Source organism: Myiozetetes cayanensis, unplaced genomic scaffold, assembly GCF_022539395.1.
Source record: "Myiozetetes cayanensis isolate MyiCay16 unplaced genomic scaffold, myiCay2020 scf18, whole genome shotgun sequence".
Classification (NCBI taxonomy): Eukaryota; Metazoa; Chordata; class Aves; order Passeriformes; family Tyrannidae; genus Myiozetetes; species Myiozetetes cayanensis.
Genome location: NW_026087389.1, coordinates 6,290,792 through 6,315,574, shown reverse-complemented (window position 1 = coordinate 6,315,574; position 24,783 = coordinate 6,290,792). Strand labels below are relative to the sequence as shown.

Below are 24,783 nucleotides of genomic sequence, written 5' to 3'. Positions count from 1 at the left end.
TGTTTGCTTCTAACTCTAACATCTTCCTGACAAAGATTTTACATGGGGCTCCCATCCCTCAGTAGGAAGAGGAATAAAAGAATGCAACACCTTCCCCCAGCACACTGGGGAACCCACCAGCCTTTACATGGGGCCTCTGAAATCCTTCTTCCTGCTGTGCTTTCCAAGACTGGTGTTTACAAGCGTGGGTAGGGAAAGTAAAGTAGTGTCAATCTCAAAAGATCAAAACCCATGACTTTGAAAAACTGGTTTGGGTCTCTGATTTCTAAATTCCCTTTATCTGCTGTGGTGTGTGCACGATGCTTTGTACTGTTAGCAAAATAAGCAACGTTGAGAAGAGGAATTTTGAAGGGTTTCTCACATCCTATCTCTAACCATCCCCAAAGGGTAATCCTGGCTCACTTTTCCTTTTAATCTTGCTGGAGAAGAAAGGTAGCTTGCATCTAAGCAACGTCTCACAGAAAGCCATATGGCCCAGGATGCAAGCACAGAAAAGTGACTGTTCTTTTCTCCACACCTAAATGATACTTTACCAGGTACATGAGACACAAAGTTTGTTTACAATCCTGCTTCCAAATAAGACCACATTTTAGGAATTACAAATGAAATTGCAAATGAAATTTCTCAAATGGTGCAAGGTCAGCCAGAAGATGGTAGGAAAGACACAGACTTAAATCCAGTTTCACGGATCCCACTTTTAAGGCCTTATGGAAGTTGGGCTATTTTAGTAGAAACCTGAGCGGTAAAAGCAAGAGTTCTGCTATTGTTTATTACCTTGTGTGAATAATACAGCAGTTTATTGCCTCAGTTGCACAAAAGAATTATGTGCCAACTCTTCCAGCTGAGGAAAAAGCACCGTGTTGCTTTGCAATTAAAAACAACCATGCAAGAGTGCCAAGGGCAAAAGGTGGAGGAAATACTGATCTCCCTCAAACAGAAGGAACAAAAAAGTAGAGCTGTGGCACAGAACCTCTTTCTACCTTTGCTTTTGTTTCCTCTGAGTCTATAAAACAGTTGTGGTCACTGACTGGAAGCCCAAGTGGGTGCTACACGTTCCTTTCCCAGTCCTCTTTGATCCTCCTGTCAGCCGCTGGCTTGCCAGGGTGCCAGGACCACCAGCTACTGTCCAAGTGGTTGTTTCAGAGAGTCCCTTCCTGTATACATCAGTTTGCATCATATCTTGTTTGTAATCTTGTATATTGATTTCATGCTGAGCCTACACACCCAGCACAGCTCTGGGCCATGATTAAGGTGCCCTTCTCAGGCTACTCCACACTACACCAAGACTGAAAAACAGCGTGAGAGCTTTAAATCTGCTGTCCAATATGCACAAGCTGTCTTCTTTAGCTTTAAGTTTAAGCCATACTAGAACCAACATGGATGGAACTCATCAGCTGTTACAAACACAAATAATCCTTATTCACCACAGCCCATCTGGAGACACAGAGGCCATTCTCAGCAGTGGTCTACTGAAGCCCTCTGCAGATTTTCTTTCCTCTATAATGGTGCACAGAAAAATGAGACAGATCTGGTTTAATAAAAATACATGAACTGCACCAGAACATGATTTTGCAGTGATATTGGAACTCAGCAATAAATAGTAAAACACTAAAAAAAGAAAAAAAAAAAAGAGCTTTTAAGTGTGACAGCTTTCAAGTTTGATTGCACAGCTCTCTCTCAAGTCTAGAGGTGGGCCTCTCATAGGGTAGGTAAAAATTTCCATGTTTCAGTAATATACAGTTCTTGTTCCTCAAGCTCTTTAAAAAACCTTTTTAAATATCCTGCATCTTTGCACCTAGAAAAGCTGCGCTTGGTGCAGCATAAATCCACTCCCATCCCATCCTCAGCTCTGACACATTGAATTTTGTAAGGAAGGAGGAGGATTTCCCAGCTACCTGTGTGACATTAGAAATATGTCATGTGGAAGATTAATTTCTGAGTAGAAAGCAGAAAAGAAGAATTTGCTTTTGCCAGAGACAGATTTTTTTTTTTCATTCTTAAGCAGAAGATGTCACAAGTTCAAACTCCATCTGAGATGGTAAATTCAAATATACACAGTAAGTATACCTCAGTTGTCACAATCACACATAGGCTATACAAATCACACACAAACACATATTTTACTCTACAAAAGCACATTTAACACAGAAAGACCACTGTTCTCTGAACCCTAGGACTGATTTACATAATGTACCTTTAAAGTCCCTTTTTTACGTGTTAATTCCTGTTAACAAAGAGATGTTGCCGGCACAGGTTTAAGTTAGGTACATGCTGTGCTCCCTAAAAAAGTCTGCAGCAGAACCCTCATAAAATAGCTATTTAGGACCTGCATGGTTCTTCTTTCTAATCAGCAGTCACTACGGAAAGATAACCTATGGATCAAGCAAAATTCACCGTTCATTTGCCCCTGTAAAGACCAGGGAGAAAACAGAAGGGGTTCATGATAATCCTGCAGCAAAGGCAGTTGCAGAGCAGGGCTTTGGAAGCCATCTCAAAGGATGCCCAAAGGTGCTCACCTCCCACTGCACCCAGCTGCTCCTGAAATTCAGTGGCAGTCGGGCACTGCAGCAGAAACCTTGGCACCTTGTCCTCTGCTCTTCCTTCTTCCACATATGTTCTCTTCAAAAGGCATTTAATACCCAAAGCATGAGCCAAAAACCTGGGGGGGACTTTTGATCCTTCCCAGCATGGAAGGTCTTACGTGGCATTCCCAGTTTCTGCAATAGCAGGAAATACAGCAGTGGTGTTGCCATTGTATCTTTGCTATAACTAAAGAAACATATGCTCAGAACTCGAACGAGAGAATTTCCACTATACATAGGCTGATTTTCTTCACTGTTTCACTTCCTCCTGTGTCTCTTCTTGGGGTTTAAAGGAAGCCCTTCTCGAAGAGATCTTGTGTAGGACATAACTCTTCTGAACTCCATTATGCATCAAAATTTGATACATTAAAGTGGCTAAAACTCTGGAAAAGTTATAAAGGAAACTGGTGCTGATGTCGATCAAGGCTCTAACCTACATTCACTAGACAGTAATTTACAGACTACAAAAGCTACTCAATCCTCCATGTTTCTTAATTACTCCCAACACACAGTCCACACAACAAGATTAACATAAAAAACAGGCAAAATCTGAAAGCTATAACTGTTCACAGTAAATCAGCCACTTTCCCTTCATTAGGCTTTGCAGAGTTCATATTATTTCCTTTCTGGAGAAAATCATGACTAGTTACTATCTGCCTTCAGAAACAAAACTATCAGTAACATTTCCACAGGGATCATCTGAAATGGATTTCTAATAATATGCAGGTTAAAAGGTTTTCTTGTTCTCCTCATTTCTGCATCCAGCATTTAAACTTTATGGTCCCAATGACACTATGAAAAGCACATGTGCTTAATAACAAAACTGGTAAAGAAGCATGCCTTAAAACATATAAATGCATGCTTAAATATAGAACAGACATGAACCCAGGCACTCACTTAATACAGAGGAACAGGTTCTATTTATTCCTCCAGCAGCCAATCTTAGAATAGGAATAACTGACACAGCAGATAAAGGCTCTTATCCTGGGCTGATTGTGTGTAGCACTTCATGAGGTCACTTAAAGGCACTTTACTAAAGCAGGGATGTATTGTTATCCCTATTTTACAGAGAAAGGAAAGCTTCCCAAGGTTACAGAAGGTCAGAAACATGTATCTGCAACCACCACCTACATACCTTAACTCCTGTGTTTTGTCCATTAAGCCACACTCTAAGATCTTCACAGACTGAGTTTTTAGGTAAACACTTAACTCATTTCTCAACAAACCTAAGAGCATTCATAGTATTTTATCTCCTAAATTGAATTAAATTAGGTCAACCTCTAATGTGCCCAAGTGCACAACACTGATGGCCCATTTCTCTGTCTGTGGAAATGCAGGGAGTGGTAGCATTACTTCTGCTTAAATTTGGAGGAAATACAGATGGTCCCGATGGTTCTCACTTAAATAGGAAGATCAAGAAACATTTCAAGTCTTGCCAATCCAAATTTAAGTAATGCTTTCTAGATCTCAAGGTGGAAGACACATGAGGAGATTCCTGAGTTAATATATTCACATTGTCTTAAACTGACCCTTCTCTTGGAGGAATAACACAAAACATCATGACACAAATTACAGCAAACCAGGCCCTGCAGCTGAGACATCCTGTATTTCCCTGTGAGGGAGGTAACACCCCAAAAGATACCATCCTGTCTGGACCATAACTTCCCCCATATCTCCATGCACCACAAAACATGGTTTACAAGTCACATTGCCTTCCATCACATTACTTTTGGCCAGACAAGCTGCAGATGGGAGCCCCTTCTGACCTCCAAAGGCAAAGAGAAGCCTCTGACTAGAAGAGTCTAGATTAAATGTTCTATTTAGTGAGTGTTTTCTTTGGTTTCCACTGGTAGCCACAGTGTTCTTACCTTTACTGTCCTCCCTGCTTCTCTAGCAGGGCATCATCCTGGCAGAGTAAGCTCAGTCCGGACACAGGAAGTCTTCAGAGTTTTGCAGCTGCCTCTCTGCTTGGCTCTCCCTCCTCTGCCTCAGTTTGGTGTCTTGTTTTATATGGGAAAGACTAAAGACTTCATTTTTATAAAGTGCTTGAACAGGCTATTTGATATAAGCCTCATTTTTCAGAGGTGTCAAATACCTTGGCTCCCACTGTGCACAAGTGCATCATCACTGCTGAGTGCCAGTGAAGGCGAGCTCTGCGCGGTCACGGATCCGGGCTGTCCCGAGGAACGGGGCTGCTGGCAGGCAGTGCACACTGCCTGCCCCGTGAAGTCTCAGTGCATTTCTGGGAGGCACGTAAAAACTAGCAACATAATTTTTTGGATGAGGCAACTCAGACTGATCCAATCAGTGTCTTGCCACAAGTGACAGATGGAGTGAAAACGATGAAACATTCCTTACGGACTGTAGTCCAAGGGTAGCTGCAGCCCTTATTTACAGCCCTCTGTTTCACAGTTCAGTCACTGAGGGCAGCCTCAAAACTTCACACAATTATCACTCAGAGGTCTGTATTTCCTATGTGTTTTATTCTGAAATACAGCAGAGAAACGAATGAAATGAATAAGCTTCATGGAGGAAGCCACTGAGAGCCACTTGCACCAGACATTTCTGCCCAGGCTGCCCTGCCTGGTTTGGTTGTGACAACGTGGAAACAAAACATATAACTGCATTTTGTACAAACTCCCATCTCCACATGCAAAAGCTCATGCTGACACCACCGCGGCACTCAGAGGAAGTGGCTGCAATGTTAGCATTCACCAGGAATAATTCCAGAAATAATGGAGCTACTGTTCCCGTTTCCAGTCGAGAGAAGCATGTGGCCCACGAGGCACCTACGCTGAAAGGGGCTGCACTAACAAAGTCAGATCCAGCACATACAGCTTTTTAAGAGTGCTGTACTGGGAAGTAGTGGGGAAATAGGACACTCTGGACTCTCCAGAGATCAGATTCTATTTTCATGGCTAATTTTTTTGACTACAGAAAGGTATTTAAGTTACAACACCCAAGCAGTAACTAAAGTTTACATGGCTTACCGAGGTCAGAGAGGACTGTCCCACGAATTTTTACAGCCTGCAAACAACTCCACTGTTCTAAAAATACCTGTGTAACTGTCATAGCAGTCAACCAAGCACCAATATTTTTTCCTACACAAAATAATTTCTGACATACTCCATTTTGTCCAAGAGCCAGAATGCTTTTTCAAAAGCAAAATCACTATATATTGACAACACAGGAGAATGAGAGCAAACATCTTGTGCAATCACCCTCAGCTGATGGGGAACTGGGAGAGGTGGAACAACCCCTTCCCATCACACACAAGGAATTTCAGGTTGAAATCCACGCTTTGGAGGAGGCTGGCAAAGAGCAGAAAGTCAGAGCCCCCTTGCAGTAGAAAATCAGTTTGTAATCTTGATTGCAAAGTTGCTGTTAGCAGCTCATTACCAATTTATTAAACATTAGGGCTTCTTTGAGACTGTTGGAGATTATTGTTTAAAATGCTATTTAAAAGTGTTCAGAGTCACAGCGTGGATAATTCATTCTTATGCCAATACAGATATACATATGGGGGAAATGTTGAGTTATATTACAGGGTTTTTTTAAAAAGCAATTTTGCATGCAAATTAAAGGTGTTTTTTTCACATCTGGACCATGAACTAAATAAAATCATTTCCAAATATCAACCTGTAACTTATTGGAGCACTAAATGGTACTCCTAAATAAACATAAATATTATTTTGACACTTGGATACCTTATACAGCAATAAACAAAACTATTAATAAAGACAAATAGATATGTCTGCATGTTCCAGGAGATGCCAGACCACAACCTTTTTGAAAGGGTCATGTGGCTTTAGACAGAGGTAACAACCTCATTAAAGCCTTTAGTCTGTCTGGAGATCTTCTCATTTGTTCAGGCTGAGACGACTTGACTTTTTTTTTAAGGATTAACAAAGAGAAGAGGAGCAGTACTCCTTGTTCAAGTCCTTATTTTTAATAAGAAGAATAAATATTAATTAGAATACAAACCAAGAGCAGTCCTGATGAAGTGGAAATTTTTTTTTTCAGAGATGGGATAACCATACAGTAGAAGGTTGCATTTAATTGACTGATTCACCAGGAACCTTTGACAAAGAGTGGTCAGTTTGAACTTTGGGCTCAGTAATGAGCTCTCCAGTTCCCTCTTTGACAGAATGAACCACAGCAGTGCTGCATGACTTCAGTTTAGCTTCATTTTATAATTACAAGCCTGTTCTTTACTATTTTTCCCCAGCTTAAATACCACTTTTTTCAAAGTGATGCTAGGGGAAAAAAGAAATGAAACCAATTTTAATGAACTCATGCAAATATAAGCCTGGTGAAACGAAATCACAGACCTAAGCAGAATACTGCATTGAACACATTTGTATGTTTTATGCAAAGCTCATCTAAATTTGAGTAATTGGACCTAATTTGGCAATCTGCACAATCCGTTTGCAAACTTCCACCACTGAATTTTAAGTATGAGCCTGAAAAATCATTAACATTTTTATTTATCATGGTGGCCCCGATCCAGCACGGTACAAAAATGTATGTTCAAGCGTTTTGAATGAGGTCTTAGTGTATACACAGCATCCAGGAGAGTTATCAGGAGCTCTAATTTCAGCGAAAAGTCACTGATCTGTTCAGATTTTAATTCACACAATTTTAATCCACACAATTTTAATCCACACAATTTTAATCTCAAATCTCTGAAGCTTGAGGTTGGGAGCCTTCCTCCAAAAAGTCTTTATTCCTTGTCCATGCCACGCTATCTGAAATACATTCCCCAGATCATAATTATTGCCCTATTGCTTTTCATCTCCACCCTCTCCTCTTCTCCAAGAATCCCTGTTGCCTGCTCTCTCCCTCCTCATACAGATGTTAACCCAGTCCTTTTCCTTTCTGCATGCACCTGGTCTTTACTGAGCAATGCAGGAACCAGATGAGCTTTCCATGTTCCAGGAGCATGGTGAGAGCACCAATCCAGTTTATTAAAGGCCAGTTCTCCCATGTTCTCCCAAGCATGTGTTTTGGCAGCAATAAGGGTTATTTTTCATTTCTGTCTCATCTTTTTTCAACAAAAAAAAAGGTCTTTAAGGTATCACTCCAGATACCTTAAAATACTTTGTAGTAAAGAAAACTGTTTCTCATTCAAATGTATTTACTACTTTTTTTTTTTTTTTCTGAAGGCATCTCCTTAAAGAGAAGGCTGAATCCATTTCAAGGGTAAGATTCACAGCATCCCAGAAAGTTCCTCAAATCAGGGGAGCAAGCAGCCTGCACTGGCATCATGAACCCTCTCCACACAACCAGAACACCACCAGAGTTCAACTACAGTTGTGTGTCAGTAAAACAATTTTAAATCATAGGCATAGCCAAGATCTATTAAGGCAGAAACTGTGTTAGATCACATGCAAGTTCAGTTTCTCTCCATGTGTCCTCAGGAAATGTGTTAATTGCTCACAGCTCTAACACAGATTTTCAATACATCTGCAAGACACAACAACACACACTCACTGAGGGGAAGATCTGATTCTTTTCAGGGCACAGTCTAGGTATATTCAGCACTTTCCAGCATCATGGCTGGAATGGACCCTGGGTACCCACCCACCATTACTGTGGCAGGATGCAGTTTGCTCACAGACTTGGCCACAAAGCTCAGCTGCACTCCAGACTCCTCCTGGGGAATTCTGCACCAGGGCAAGGGGATAGAGGACAGGTGGAACTTTGTGCAGCAATGAGCAAAGTCTGCAGCTCAGCATTTTGAGTCCCACTAAGTGCTGCCTCCTCTGTCTACATCTCCAGTCAGGTCCTTACACACCGGATCACAAACTGCTGCCACAAATCAGATTCCATATTTTTGTAGGCCATCTTAAGAACCGTGACTTGAAGCAACATGATTTAGGCAACAATTCAGAGGAGCATTTCCCCAAATCAGAACTGCTTTGCACAGGATTTGTGTTGCTCCAGGACTTCCACAGTATAACCAGTCACAAATACTGGCCTTCTCTTTTACCATTGTCATGATAATGCTGTTGTCAAATTCTGCCCAATTAATGTGAGAAGTAAAAGTCAGACTTTCTATTTTGCATCAAGAGAAGAATTTCAAACTTATCCAGTTCTAACACATTTCATATAAAATTGCTACTTGGGTGAAGTCTCTGGTGGAAAAGAGCTCAGGCCAGCTCCAGCTGTAAGCACACAGGTCATGCACATCAGCATCCCACAGACATAAGTGTCTCTTTATATGGAATAAATTTACCAGCCAAACCATACTGCATGCTGAGGACATGTTGCTCTTTCAACAAGGAACTAGCAGGCCCTCGCTAGATGGGCAAAGAAGAAATTACCAGCTGGCTCAAACACCAAAACTAAGAGCAGAAAGCCTTCCTTTAGAAGCCTTTCCCTGTGACTGCATGACAAACAAAGTTCCTACATCTTAGCAACTCATTCACCACAGCCTGTCAGCTTGGGGAGAAAGAGCTGTGGTGGTATTAAATTGGTTTGAAGTGGGAGATGTCACCAGAACTGAAGTTTCAAAATGCACCTGAGGAACACTGCTCTTTTCACCGCTGAAAAGAGTGAACTGAGAAGAACTAATGGGGTTTAGAGGAAATAGGAACTGTTAAAAGACAGTTTTTTACATGACACTTTTTAAGTCATGACACAACGCTGTCACATCCCAGGGAACTGAATTTCACCAGTTGGCATAAGCTTAAACCGAGTATGCTGTAATCCCTCCAGTGTAGGCTTGTGCTTATCAAGCTCCGAAGTCTGATCATTAAATCTGATCCAAAATGCTGAGAGACTATTCCCGTCAACAAGGGCTCAGTCAGGTGTCTTTATTAATCACAGCTAACAAATATTTTAATTCTGGGACCTTTGGGAGGAAGGGGTGGAGTGGGGCTCTGTGCCTCGTTCCATATGAGGAGATGACAACTGAGATCTGCAGTGCCTGATTAATATTTTATGTTGTGATCCACTGGGTATGCGGTGTAATTCTGGTGGCTTGTTTTGCTCTACGTTCGCTGCATCTCCAATGTTATTTGCAACAGCTTCGTGGAACAACAAACAAAAAGAGGTTTCATTCCCACAGGACAGCATTGGCTGACCTCTCTCACTGCTTCATGTAATTCAGAGGGAGCAACCACTAAACAGGAACTGAAAGTGCTTCGCAACTTTAAAAGCGGAATAAATGGCACCACAGATTTACATATAGATAGCATTTCAGAGAAGAATGATGTTGATTTCTCCTGCCTTGCATTTATTTACCAAGTCATCCCAACAGAGTGGTCAGAGGACAGGCCTGCAACAGGGCACTGCTGAATACACAGCTCTGTGTCATCACCAACAGTTCAGTGCACTGGCATTAAAATAATCTTAAAACACAGCGTGGTCAATGAAAAGAGACAATAAAAGCAAAATGCATAACTTCAAGAACAAATCTACAACTGTTGGACCTTCCTAAGACTTTGCAGAGGTCCCTGATCTAAATTTTTAGTGAAAAGAGGACTGTAACTTAAAATCCTGCAGTCCCTGAGGACGGGCACAGCGGGGCCTGTCCCATGCCCAGGCAATCCCAGAGCAGCCCAGATACCACCAACACTGGCAGACAGCAGCCCTGCTGCCTGCAGGGGATGCAATAGTAAAGACAGCTGTTCTGAATCAACGTCATCTTAACACATCTCAGAAAGCTTTCTGCTTTCATTGCAATGTATGGATGGGGTGATTTTGTATTTTATTTCCCTGCTATTCAAAGGCCTTTAATAGCACATAATTCAAAACCTCCCATTCTCTCTTAGGGATACGAGTGATGCTTGTAATGAACTCTGTTGTAAGAAGGTATGTGTCAGGGAAAGACTGGGATATTTCTAGATCTGCAGTCTCTTTATGCAGCTTAATGCTAATGAAAGGAAACCATTTTTTGCACACAGTGAAAGGGAACAGATGGTGTCACAGTTCTGCTGTGGAATTTAAGCAGAGTGACAACCTATACAGCAGATCATCATCATGGGTGAAACTCTTTTAGGCAGTCGCATGGAGGGTTTGTTTGTTTTTTATTTTCTTATTACTATCCAAAAATCTTGAAAAGCTTTTTCTTTCCTTTTTGCAATGAAACCTAAGGAAATGGTATGATAATATCACCATCCTACAAAACCTCAGAAGACACATGAAGACTGGTATTTTAAATACACTGTGAAGGGACAGCTGAAAAACAGCACCTCATATTGCAAACTGTGGCTTTCAAATCATGTATCCATCCAGACACCAGTCGCTGGCAAGAAAACCAATGAGGGCTTAAAAGGGACACTGTCAAGTTGAAAATCACTGCTCTGCCTGAAATCTGGTCCCTAGCTCTAATTATGCCTGCAAGGCAGATGACAGGGGAAAAAGAGACGTTTTTAAATTTTTAATAATTTTGTATTTTACACTTTAGGTTGGCAACATTCTATGTACAGTTCACCTCTCATTGTTTAATTTCCAGGTTCACCTGCTTTCATCCCAGAGAAAAACAAAGGTAAACAAAAAGCAGATTAAAAACCATGGTTGTGAAAATTTACTCCGAAATTAGAAAATTAAAAGGGACTTTCTGTCTGATAAATTGTTGCTGCTGTTGTTTATTAAATTATTAGCTGAAATTTTTTGACCCTATGGGTAACTGCATCAGACATACATTCTCATGTGCTGAACCCACAAGAGGCATCTGAATCCCCACAAAGCATACCCCTCTGGTGTGACAGTCCATGGGCAACTTGAAGTTTCACAATTTTTACTGTTTTCATTCCTTCAGTCATGTTTCAGCTTATTTCAACTGCCTGTACGAGTATTTTATAATGCACACCACTAAAAGCAACAGATGACATGCTCATCCACTCCATAATTCACATTGACAATCTCTGCTCAGCCCATATCCCACAAGAAAAGGGATTAATCAGGCAGCGACATCCTGGGAGAACAACAAAGCTCAGGCTGCTGGGTTAGGGTTCAGATCCCTCCAGGAATGGTCTGGAACCACTCCACTCTCTCTGAAACTTTGGAAAACATTTGCACAATGACAGCCCCATTTTTGCACAGGGATGACTGATGTGTGTCCAAAGCTACCCAGTTGCAAGTCTTATTCCAGTCTTTACAATGAGATATTGTAAATCTTTACAAAATCAGGTCTTAGATGCAGCTGCAAACTCAAACAGTCCCATTGGCACATTGCAATTTGCAACATGCCCAGTTCTGACAGGGGGGGACAACAGCCAGAAGAGGAGCTCCACTCTTCAGTGGGGGGGGCAAGGACCAGCTTAAAATCCCCCACTATTTAGCCAGGATACCTGTCCATGTACGTGTATCTCTGGGGATAAAATAGCACTTTTTCATGCAAAAGGGGATGGCAGGGCTCTTCCAGAGACCTAGCACCTCCCTTACCAGAGATCACAGGAATCATTAATCCCAACACAGCAAGCTATCCTTGACCCCAAAAGTGGCAATACTTACAGGAAGGATTGTGCAAAGATACATTTGGGATGGGAGTATTTGAAGTGGCAGAATATTCACAGTGAGTGAATTCTAAAATCACTTGCAGGAGTTCACAAGGTATAACCTGCTGATTAACACGTTTTGCAGGGAGGGACACCACCACCTTCTAAAGCTTCCTTCAAGGAGAAGTAAAACACTCAGGTTTTAAGGCATTTACGGGGCATTTCTTAAATGTGTCAGGTAAAACCACTACTGTGCTCCAAAGCACCCAGGCTCTTGCTGCAGAAACTCAGCAGCTATTACACAGCAAGTGTGAAGTGAAGAAGCAGAAAGAGAAGAGATTGTCAGTAAATAGGGTTAATCCCTGCAGGTAATACCCTTTCCGTTAAATTGTGCAGCATTTTCCAGTCTGCAGATTCTCAATCCCATTTAACATCTCTCTCACGCTGCAAGCAGACACATCCGAGCTCCCGTCCCCCCACCCCCTCCCCAAATTCTGCAAGGCTGTTTTTGCAGGCAGCAGCCAGTTAAACTAAAGGCTGCTGGTACTACCCCGGGAAGCTGTAGGGGGGTGGGTGAGCCGCACAAAAGATCTCCACACAAAAGGCCATCCTTTTCATCCTTTTTTCTTCTTCATTTTCTCCAGCTGAGCCATAGCTTTATTCAATCAACACTTAAAAATAGAGGAAAATGTGGGAGAGGGTAGGGACTGGGGGGGAGAGATAATATGGAGCAACACCCAATTTAATACAAACAATCAAATTTGGTGGATGAGGGGATGTGCGGCTCTCATCTTCTCCCTGCTCCCAAACGAGCCCTCTAGCCCGCGTCCCCAGCGCTCACAAAAATCCATGCAGCATGCTACAGATATTTTCCGATTTTTTTTTTTCCCCCCAGGAGAAGATGTAAAGGGCTTGACACCAAAAGGACAGTGAACATCTTTGCATTCCCAGCAAGACCCGCACAGCACATAATCGTATGAAAAACATGGCTGGCTGGTGCATCGACAGATGCAAACGAGAAATACCAGACTTAGCCTTATTTAGACCACAGCAAAATTAAATGGGGAGGAGAGGGGGAGGAAGGGAAATAATTGTGGCTGTGTAACATGGCTGCACAATTTTCAAAGCCTCACGACTGCCAGCTTGCAGGGAGCAGAGAAAATGTGTGTCTGCTCTAAAGGGAGCTGTTCCTGCCACCCCTGCAGCACAGCCCGTTCATTCCGCTCTCCATCCCGCGGGCTGGCACGCTGGCCAGCGAGCACGAAAGGCAGGGAAGAACTAAAATAGTTTACCTGATCAATGCAACTTCACGGGAGCCAGAGGTAGGGATTCCTGAAGAAACGCAGCAAGGAAGGAAAAAAATCTGCTTGGATCCTTCTGGCAGTCCACAGCCTCATCTACATGCATCTGAGCGAGCCCTTACCAGCAGCTGCTTCTTTTATCAAGCCCACAGGCACAGCAAATTAGTCCGGTTAGACAGTTCAGTCAATGTGGGCTATTCACAGCGTGGCTGTTGTGCGAGCCCAGCTTCTCCTGTCCCCCTGTCCCCGGGTAGGCACCCGCCCACCTCCACATGGCCCTGGATAAACACGGCTCTCACAGCACCCACGGAACGCACCACATGATCCTGACAATCATCGGCGCGGGCACACGCTGAGTGGACCTCTCCCTTCGTCCAAGCAGGGCGCCGGGATCTGGGTAAAAAGGCTAAGCCTAAGAATGGGTTTACTTTAAAGGGAAAAGCTTTTTTTTTTTTTTCCCTCCTCTTCCTTCCCCTCTCCTTCCTTTTTTTATCTCCCTCCCCGACCCCAAAGGAAAAAATATAATAAACCAAATGCAAAGATCTGAAGATGGCTAACATCTTCCTAATCAACTCAGTTCTGAAAACGAAGTGTCACTCTGAAATGAAGTGTCATTCAGACTTCTAATAAGCACAAAGCATCAGGCAGAGATCCTGGATAAAGCCTGATGCAGTCCTGGACAGAGATGCTGACCACAGTCAGTGCATCCTTGATCTGAACAAAGCCCCTGATTTTCCGCTTTGTTGTTTTAAAGAGGAAAATGTGACAAGCCCTTTGTTTCTCCTCCTTTCCCCACCATGAACCGTTTTAAAATATGTATACAGAAATAGCCACACATGCACACACCGACATAAAGCTCTAATGAGGTGGCAGACAGCACACACTGTGCCAGCCTTGGAAGTGGGGAGCAAAGCTGGCGGTCACAGCACACTGGAGGCATGTTCCTCTTAAATGCACTCATGAGTGGGACCCAAGGGGTCAAACATGAAGAAGAAACATTTATGAAAACCATTCAATTTTTCCATCACTGCACAAAGGAGAGAAGGACTAAGCCCTCCTCTCTCCCCCCTGCACTCCAATATATCTTTAGGACTAACAGTGTCCTTCTTTGTCCCCTCCAACATAAGAAGCAATATGCATATGGAGGAGTGCTATAAATAACCACACACATATATATCCTATAAAACACAGTTTCTGTTGGTTATCTAAGCTCTCTCTTTACAAAGTAACACAGTTAATTGGAAGAGTTCTCCAAACAATCTGGTTGATCAGTGAGGGCTGCCTACTTCACTTAAGTCAGCATTTGCACTTAACTAGGAGTTAGACATCCATATAAACCAAAGGTAAACACTGATAGGCTATTTGATACTTAAATAAAAGCAGGTTTATCCAAAAATGGGTTAATAGAAACACATTGTGGCATCACATCACCTAGTTGTGTAGTTGGCTTAAGATCCTGTCTCCTGGAGTCATCACACACAAACCACAAAACTCCATAAAACCTTCTTCCTTTTCTAAAACAGAAAAGGAGCTTTATGGCTCTGAAAGAAAAGTTTGAACTTACTTCCGAAATTCCTCAGAGGGTTAAGAAGAGAATAAAGGGGGAGGGAGGGAGAATAATAAAGAAAAGAAACAAACCTCATGCTTCCTATGCCATTCCCACCTTCCTAATGTTGCAAGGCTGGCAGTACCCAAAAGCAAATGAAGCTTTAATCAGGACCACCCTCCAAATTTGTCTGTAGAAAGTAAGAAACTTCTCAACAAAGGTAAGACTGAAGTGTGGAAAGCTCTTGGAACGGGTTATAAATTCACTGCAAACATGGGGGAAGAAACGAAACACAAAATCCATGCATGAATCCATGGGCAGGGAGTGAGCAGTGACTTGGGCAATACGGAAAGGTAAAGCTGTTCCTCCGCCTGCCGGCAATTTCCAGCCTCAGCAATACATTGTTATCTTTAATTTGCTCCTGTCTGAATAGAGAGGTTTGGTACTGCCCCTTCACTCATCTCTGCTCGCTCATTACCTCTCCTGCCTGAAAGGTGAGAGGAAGCAGGAGGCAGGATTGAGGTCACTTCAGGATTGCATTACAGGGTATTTAATAAGCTCGGCACATCACTGTCCCTCATCCCATAGGGAAGTATGATCCACGAACCAGGGTAAGCGCAGTCTATGCTGCCATCAAACCTACAGCTGCTGCTCACACACATGTGCAAGCAGCCAGGGCAGCACACTGAGGGCAGTACATGGTCTGGGAAGGGTGAGGCACATCTACCCAAGGGGCCTGGGGGACAGATTTAGTCCTGAGGAGTGGGCAGGAAGCACTTTTGATTTGGCTGCGGGAGAGGTGAAGGATGCTGCACCCCCGGTGATCAGCTGGCACCTCTCCAGGGTGTGAGCATCCTCACCTTCCCCCACCTTTTCAGCAAGATCCACTGCTCAGCAATCTCAGAGAGATTCCGGGTGCCCAGAACTTGGGTGAAAATTCCACCAGATACAGGAGACTGAGTCTGCACAATGCAAAGATATGCAGGCCAGGTGTGATACCGGCAGGGCAAAATACAGTTGGCTGAAGACCTATTTTTCAGGCTTAATTAGAATTTAGCCCTGATAAAAAGCCAAACCACTCCCCATTATAGTCAATGGGAGTTTGTCACTGTCTTGATGGCAGCAGGATATGGGACATCAAGGAAAAAAAGGCCAGTTCATCACCTTGAATAGGTGAAAATGAAAGTCCATTCTTTGCTGTCCCATTTGATTCCTGAAAGACAGCTTCATGTATTGCTAGCATTTAACTTAATATTTCTTAAAAATAATTTAAAGTCATATAAAGTGACTTGTAAGACATTTTTCCCCCGGCATGTCTGATTACTTGGTAAGGGAATGCAATTTAGTTCTCAAAAAATATCCCCAGATCGTTCTCTCCAGGAATCTCAGCCCCCTGATGCTCAGCATCCCTGAAGCACCCCTGCAGACCAGCCATGGCTGCAGTGCCACCGTGGTACAGGTGACACACGTGCCTCTCCACTCACTGTCTCCTGCTGAAACAATAATGCTCACCATGGAGTCCTGGAGTTGGCCAAGACTCTGTAGATAGCAACGAAGGGAGAAGAAAGACACAGAGGCAATCTTAAAGCAGCCTGAAAACGTGACTTCAGAGAAAAACAGTTGAAGCCTGTATCCACAAGATTCTGTGCTGCAGAAGGAGGAAAAAAACAACCTCACCCTTTGAAGTTGGCTGGCAGCACATCTGGTTGGTTCCCAACTTCTCAGACTCTAATTTGACACTTACTTCAATATATTTATTTATTTCAGGCAGGACAGAAGAGGAAGGAAGAAGGTAAAAGCCTGATCAATGTAGTCTAGACAAATATCTCAAAGAGAGGAAGATCTCGGTTCATTGCTCCATCTGTAAGCTGGTCCTTCACGTCCCTACTCTTGCTAAGCAAGGAACACACATGTGTGTGTCCTTGGAGTGGAAATCCTGATGGTTTTTTAAGGATACTACATGAAGGTGGCACAATTCTGAAAAGCAATATTTGCTGTCACGTGGAAATGGTAATCAATTACATGCATTGTTATGCACTGCGTTTTCTTAATAGTCATTGATTTTAGGAACAGATATTCAATCTGCACTATATAAACCAGGCCTAAAATTGCAGTGAGTTCCTCTGGTACTGAGCCCAGGCAGATAAGATTGCAGAACTAATATCAGCTTAAAAAAACCCAAAACAAAAAACAAACAAAATAAAACAACAAGATAAAACCCAACCCAAAGTGTTTTGATAATCCTTCTTGCTCTTACACAGAAAAGCAGGTATTGTAGTCACTTTCTCTGAACAGCATTCTTTTACAGATAAATGGAAGTATACTGAATATAGATCTTGAAAATGTCTGGTTTTGAAAAAGCCCAATATGAAACTTTGACTTGGACTCTGTTACACTTGTGCATTTCAGTGTTAATTTTTGTTTGTTTCACAGGAGCAGAAGCCTGAAAATTTTTACAGTGTTACAATAATAAACTTCTCATTTTTAAACTTCTCCATGAATTTGCATAATAAAAATAATCTTTAAAAGATATCCCCATACCATAAACTATCAGAGTTAAGCAGATTTTAGTTGATACATAGTAGCTGACACTTTCACAGAACAGCAAGACAACCTTCATAATGAATTAAACTTGAATCACAGAATTGTTTCACCCAAGTAAGTGGTCAATGACTAATATCTTACCAACATACAACCCACAGGCAAATTATGAGATGCTGTTTGTACCTATACCTGAAAATCCCTTTCTCACCCTTACAAGACACACAACCCCTGAAGAGGAAGAGCACTCCCCCAGAGCACCACACAGACACATTTAGCTTTGATGTTTATAGATGTAAGTAGAATCAATGATGCTAAAAGGATCCTTTACACATTCATCACGGTGTTTATCGCTGTATTCCAGCCTCACTCAGACTAAGAGATGCAAAGTATCATTTCAGGTTGTTTCCCTGCCATGGAGTGTCTCCTATTCTCGCATTAGGAATGAGAAAAAAAAACCCGACTGATCAGTTTTCCAGTGCTTAATAGATTCTGGCACAACCTGGCCTCTGCTATAAACAAATAGCCTCAGCACATGAAACCCCTGAAGACTGATTAAAAGTAAGCCTGATTTCATCTGCACTGGTTTTGTGCAGCCATTAATATTGTTAACACACAACCTTTTGTTCTGCGTAGCTGGAGGGCAGCTCACATTGCACTCGGCTGGGGCACCTCTGAAGGTATGTTCACTGCCAGTGACATGTATGATTATGTTAATGGTGTTTAACATTTCTTTAACATAAGGAAAACTGACACTAGTCATATAGAAATTGATACTTGCGTGTAAAGTGATGCCATTAAGTTCAGGGGTGGAAGTGGCCTTGCTGCCAGTGCAACCACAGATCTATATATATGTGAGGGGGGAAAAGGCATCTGGGCTGAGATGGCCACAGGTGATGGACCATAACCAACCGGGTTTCCCTTGAAAAAGCTGAGTCTTGAACACAGCAATGCTGATTTTGGACAGAAGAAGATGGAAACGCTGGAAAAGACAGCATGAGAGCAGAGAAGCACTGAGCCAAGAAACATTCCCTGGAGTCCTCGAGACCCTGGGGGAATACCTACAAATGCCTGCAGTGGGAGGGAGGTTTGTACTTTCCTATGCCTTACATCATTTCCTAGCATCGATTCAGTGTTCTGGGACTGGAAGATTATGGCTGTCTTTATGGTCTGGCAGGACAGAGATGCCCACTGAGAGCCCAGCTTGGCTGCTCCCTGCTGAGGGAGCTGTACAGATATTACCCCAGCTGTAGTTCTGGTCCTTGCTGTTTCTGTACTGGCCTAAGAAAAGGATAATTTTAAAGCAAAATTCGGTGATGCAAATTCTAGGGGGAAACCTACAGACAAGATAATTGGGATAAATTTTTTTCTGCAATACTGAAACATTAAAATTTAAGTCTGACATTTTCACGAAGACATGAGCTGACAAATATGAGAGCAATACAAAGCTGTCCTCACTTCTCCCCCATCTTCATGTCTTCTTTAAAAATAAACAATCAGAAGAATAAAACAAGTATTTACAAAGTGACAGCCACAACTCACTTCATCATACACTAGAAGCTCCTCCATCCACAGACCCATGGGAACGCCACCTCCAAGTCTGTTCCTCCTGACATACTGCTAATGTGAGCCAGGCTCAGAAATGCAGCTGACTGACATCAAAGGACCCACTTGATGCAATTTATTCCATTTTCAACTATTTCATTTTAACGAGTCCTGCAAAGCTGTAGGAGACCAGACTTAAACCTAAGCCAGCACAATTCAAATCACAGATTTCAGTCTGCCAAGATGAGCTGTCCAGTCAGACCAGCTCTACAATCCCATTCATTTTAGACTAGCATGATGCTTCTCATAAGTAAAGGACACCTGGCAGCAATCTACTCATCTGCACAGACCTCAATAAAAAACAACAAAAAATCATCATCATCATAAAAAGCTTTAATTCCTCATGATCCAGTTGCAACATATTCTGCCCTTTTGGACCTGCACGATGACAAGCAGTGGGAGCTTGGCTCATTCCTTCCAGGTAAGAGACAGCCCCCTTCCCCTTTAACACTGTGTCCTCTGCAGACAGCCCCTCTGCTAACCCCCTCTCCCTGCTGGGGATTTGGATGACTCCCATGCCTACCAAACCTGAACTGCTCAGGAGCTGCCCCATGTTACCACAGACAGACCAATGACCCACCTGCAGCTGTTTCTTTTAATTCTGTCTTGAAATAATAATCCTGTGATAGCAGCTATTCTTATTAATTGGAACACAGGAGAGATCAGGCTGAGGTTTTATTATATAGGAGCACGCAACATACATTTATTCTCTCTTTTATTCTTTCAACCTAAAGGTAATTTTCTCCAGTTCTGCTACAAAACATCAAGGACTAAATAGAGCTCATTCTTTTTGTTTGCACTTTGGTGAAATAACATGTAATAGCAAGCCCTTAAACAGAGCACAGAGTCTGGAATTCAGTGCACTTCATACAAGAACCAAACAACAGCATTCCTACTTGTTAAAATAAGACCAGCACAAAGAGACGCAGAGGAAGGGAGATTATTTTCCTAAAATCAAGCAGCCAAACAAGTGTAGTGCTGAGATTTGGACCTGTAGCTCCCAAATGCTGTCAGCAGGGACCACGTCTCTGCTGGGGAGCCTCGGTCATGTTCTCCAGCCCAGTGACCCCTGGAGCTGAGGGGAATGCAGAAGTGGGATGTGGATGGAGACATGCACACGTGGCCTGCTGCTTATAATGCGTCTGGAATCAGCCTCAAATCTCCTCCTGCACCTAGAAACCCTCCACCTGAATACAAATGCATCCCAGCTTCACTGCAGGAATCTGCAACGATTAATGCCACACATCAGCACACTACAGCCCTCCCACCAGGCTGTACCCAGAGACAGAAATGGATTGATTTTGGATTTCATTTAAATGGTAAACAAACAGCTGTGCACTTTTCAAGAAAATCATCTCCCTGTCAGCCACTAGACACCCCCTAACCCTTGCTCCAAAAAACCCAAGAAATTACAGTGCTTTGTATCAGAAACTATATCCAGGATGGTTATTGGAAGTGAGAACAAGGGAAGGCTGGTAGCTGCTATGCATGTCAAGCCAGATTAGATCACCAGCAAGTGTCCCAAGAAAGGCAGGGGACAATAACGACACCCATTTGCAAGTGGAACGTATAACTGGTTCAAATAAGTGCAAAGTTTCAAGAGATGCAAAAGAGGACAATTTCTGGCACCAAAGCCAGACTCCTTGCATTGTCTGGTTTGCAGGACAGCCTGGCTGTGCCTCTGTCCCTCCTCTGGTGCAATTGCAGCCCTGCAGCCCGTTGCATGTACCAGTCAGGGAAGTGAGTCCAGAGCAGCAAGAGCCTCCAGCAGGATTTGTTTCACAGGCAAACTACAGACCAGGTCCACTTTCTGGAAGTTACAGTAGTAACAAAGAATAATGAGACTGATTCCTGCCCCAAGGCACCTACAGTTAAGTAATAACAATCCTTCACCCATGACCCATTCTGATATGCTGTTGTCAGTCACTGGAGGTGGGGAAACACATATTTGATGTATGCCACTACTCACCCAACCCTTGGGAATTACAAGGCAAGGTTTGTCTCACTGAGGATGGACCAGCAAAGTGCCAAGGGCTTCTCAGCAGGGGGAAGAGAGCTCACACTTCTGCAACAGGAGCAAAATAAACCTCCTGCCACTTCTCCAGTGTGATTAAATTAGGCCAGATCTACGCCCATTGTATAGAAGTCTGTGTCAGATTTATAAACAGTTAGGTAGCATTTGCATTTAAAAACAAAGCTCTTAACAGGCCAATGCCAGAGATCCAGCAGTGAACCCAGAGAAGTTCACACAACGTTTTAAAGCCAAATGCTGTGATCTTTCAATGCACAGTAACTGGGAAGTAAAATATATATCAAAGCATGAAACTAGGAAGCCTGGCATCTGAACTGAGAAAAAGCAGCACACTGACATAAATTACAATCATAAATCCCCTGAAACACAGGAAAAAATAGTATTTAGAATTTTAAGTGTTAACAGTGCAAATAAAGGTAAATTATTTATCTCAGCATGATTTTTAAGCTGACTCAACATCCTTCTGTAACTATGTGCCTGCTTAAAATTGAAATGTCTTCATGCTTGAGAGGAAAGCCACATGAAACACAGCATGAGCACCTCTGTGTGTGATGGCTCTGGTGTGGCAGCTCTGTCCCTGGCCTGCTGCAGGTCTGGGGGACTGTGCATCATCTTTCTTGTGCCCCAGTTTCCTTTCCAGACAACCACCTTAAAAAATTATTTTGGTATTGAGCTCATTTGGAAAACTGCAATCTTCTCGTGCAAAATACCAACCCAGTTTCTTATTCATTTTTTCCCTTTTCCTCCAAGTATCCCATTGATAATTACAAGGCAAAAAGAGATGTTTCACACCTGTAAAAGCAGCTGTCTCACAGCACTTGTCTTATCAGAGCTAAGATGAAACCACACACAAACAATCCAAAGAGACCCTGGAATGAGGATGGGAGCGAAAACAGTTGCCCCATTTCCATCCCTGTGGCCACCCCAAGGGACAGGCAACCTGATCTGACCTCACTCCACAGCTAATCCTGACATTTTCGGAGGCCTCAGGGACAGTTGGTACCCAGCTATTAGTACATGAACCCTCATTCCCATGGGCTTTACTGACAATCTCAGACTTAGTTAACTGCATCTTTTTGAAATGTGAAAATGTGTGGGAAGGAACAGTGAGAACTTTTAAAAATTGCAGTACTTTGATCCTAATTAACAGAGTTGACTGAAAGCAAAATATGTAGAGCTAATTTTCACAATATTTTTCCACAATCCCTAGACAGAGGCTTTTTCCTGGCACTGTTTAAAATTAATGAAGTAAATATGTTTGCATATTTATCTTTTCATTACACGGAAACAACAACAAGGAAAACAGATTGGACTGATAGCAGAAATCTTCCACTCCAAAGCAGTCTGGATGTGGTTTTTGTTTCAGTTCATACAGTGCAACCCAAATCAAACAAGCAATGCAAGTTCACTGGCCATGTAAGTAATTGGTTTTATCCAACAGAGCTACGACAAAATAACTGCCATAGGAATTGACCCCTTCATTTTATTTTTGTCTCTATGGAGAGATACTGAAATGGCTTTCAAGGAGAACAACATCCTTCCTGAAGTCTAAAAAACAAATTGTTTGCAGGTTGCCCCACATGAGTAACAACGAACACACAGTAAGTCAAATACTACCATATGGCCAATAGACTCAGGTAATGGGAAAATGGGAAAGGACATCAGATAAGGGTTCATCAGGACTCCTGTATTAATTCCTGAAGAGATATTTTCATTTTTTGGACTGTGTAGCCAGGAATCTACAAACAGAACGCCTGAGAGGTCCCTACACCACATTGTAAACCATGGTCTGGTCTGGATTTTATACACGTGGGATGGGAGGAACAGAAGAGCCAATCTGCAGGACTGAGCTGCAGCATCAGCAAACTCCACCGAGAGAAGACAGCCAGCTTTCACAAGTCTTGCTCAAAGATGCAGGGAGAGTGGGATGTATGTGATTAATATGTGTGCAGATAAAGCAAGAGCAGAAGCTCAGCCTTGCAAGGATGATAAGCAGAGGCAGAAGGTAAGAGACATTCCTTTGAGTTTAAAAACTGCCAGCTTGCCCCCAAGTCTGACCAGGCTCCATATCCTCCACTCATTCCCGTGGCACACTACGTAGAGGGTGGAAAACCTCCCTCCTATCAAGTCCCTTCAGTTTACACATACCCCATAAAATACCCATTTTATATACCATTTTATGGGGGACATTGCTGAGCAGGCATCCTCTCTGTCCTGGGAGACAGAACAGGAGATGACTGCACCTCGTGTCAGAAGTCACGTCCTCTTATACGGTTTTACCTTAACTATAATGGATACAATAATTCATTAAACCCCAGGTTTTTTTTTTCTCCAAGGGTCACAAAGGCTAAATAAATGTGATGGATTTTGTGCTACTCAATGATCTCTAGTTATGCTTTGATGACTGTATCAATTGCCGTTGCAAATGCTGAGCACCCGTGATTGAAGCGATAATTAAAAAGGCAAATCGTACTCGGCAGTCGTTCCTCTGTTACCACAGAGCTTGGATGAGGCTGTTTGCAGCACTGATTACATGTGCACATACACAACATTCCACGGAAACTCAGATTTCAGAAGCTACAGAAATAAAAAAAAAAAAAAAGGAGAAAAGACCTATTACTACCCCCTCTCCATCAGCACATATTACAGAAGTCACCAGCATGCAGAGTTATCAGCTTTTCGTCTACCTGGAGGAAAAGAACAGATGACACTTTCAACCCTGATGAGGGCATTTCAACCATGAAATTTATTTCTGTTTTTGAGCCTGTGATGGTCTAAAAGAGATCTTGCTTTTGTGAAGAGCTTGCTTCACCTGCTGTACAGCTTTCACTACAGCTGTGGCACTTGGAGATGAAACTACAGATAAACCAGTTCTTTCTTCCCTCCTAAATGGCCCCATGCAGATGTCAGATACACCATCATGCACAGAATGCAAAAAAACCCAACCCTTCCACGCTTCTCAGTTTGTTTCTGGCCCATCAGTTCACGTTTTGCCTTTTTTTTTTTTGACATCATTTTCTTTTTCAGAATGTGAATAAGCAAGATCATTTAAGTGACACTGTGGTAAATGGCATGGTAACTCTAAAATCCCTTGCTAATTTTTTTTTTTTGACACAGAAATCTAGGAAATAGCATGGATCTCAAAAGTAAATGTTTTCTATGTGCATAAAAGGGTTTGCTCTTTGAACTTCACTGAGATGACACAGTCATTACTATATGAAAGCGTGAGCATTTTCTTCTATTTTGCAACAATTGTCAAGCAAGTGAAAGCTTTATTTGATTTTCATTCACATTGAAGACAAGATTTAGTACTCTAGTAGAACAGGCAGTGTCAGAAGGGTTTTAAATTGTAATAGTATCACTTTAACATCTTAAAGGCACTTTTCAGAAGATAAACTCATCTGCCTATGATGACTAAATGACACAGTAATGGAGAGGAGGTAAAGATTTTCTTATGGTAATAAAAGGGAATACTTCACCCACAGAAAGAAAAGCAGAGAGCTATGAACCTCCTAGAAACACTTTCAAGAACCTTTCACAATAATGGAAAAATAAATACATATATTATACTAAACCAGGACTGGTTTAGATTTCTGACAGCAACTATCACTTCAGAGAGGCAACATTAAAAAAAAATGACAACACTCAGCAGAGTACCTGATGCAGGAACACAACTCCAGGAAGGAATTGGCAGGTGATGGACCTGGGATTGTTGAGAGCTGTTGGTCAA

The 24,783-nt window shown here is 42.5% G+C and overlaps 1 protein-coding gene across 23 annotated transcripts in view; it reads right to left on the bottom strand.

The window, feature by feature from the left end:
• MAGI1 (membrane associated guanylate kinase, WW and PDZ domain containing 1) overlaps nt 1-24,783 on the bottom strand; it is a 329,950-nt gene that overhangs the window by 110,861 nt on the left and 194,306 nt on the right. Inside the window, exon 1 of one of the 23 annotated variants that reach the window (XM_050313227.1) lies at nt 13,321-13,679. The exons of the other annotated variants lie outside the window; for them this stretch is intronic. The gene's annotated coding sequence lies outside the window, so the exon portion shown is untranslated. Of the gene's footprint in view, nt 1-13,320; nt 13,680-24,783 lie in introns of those variants that run through there. 23 annotated transcript variants of the gene reach the window in all.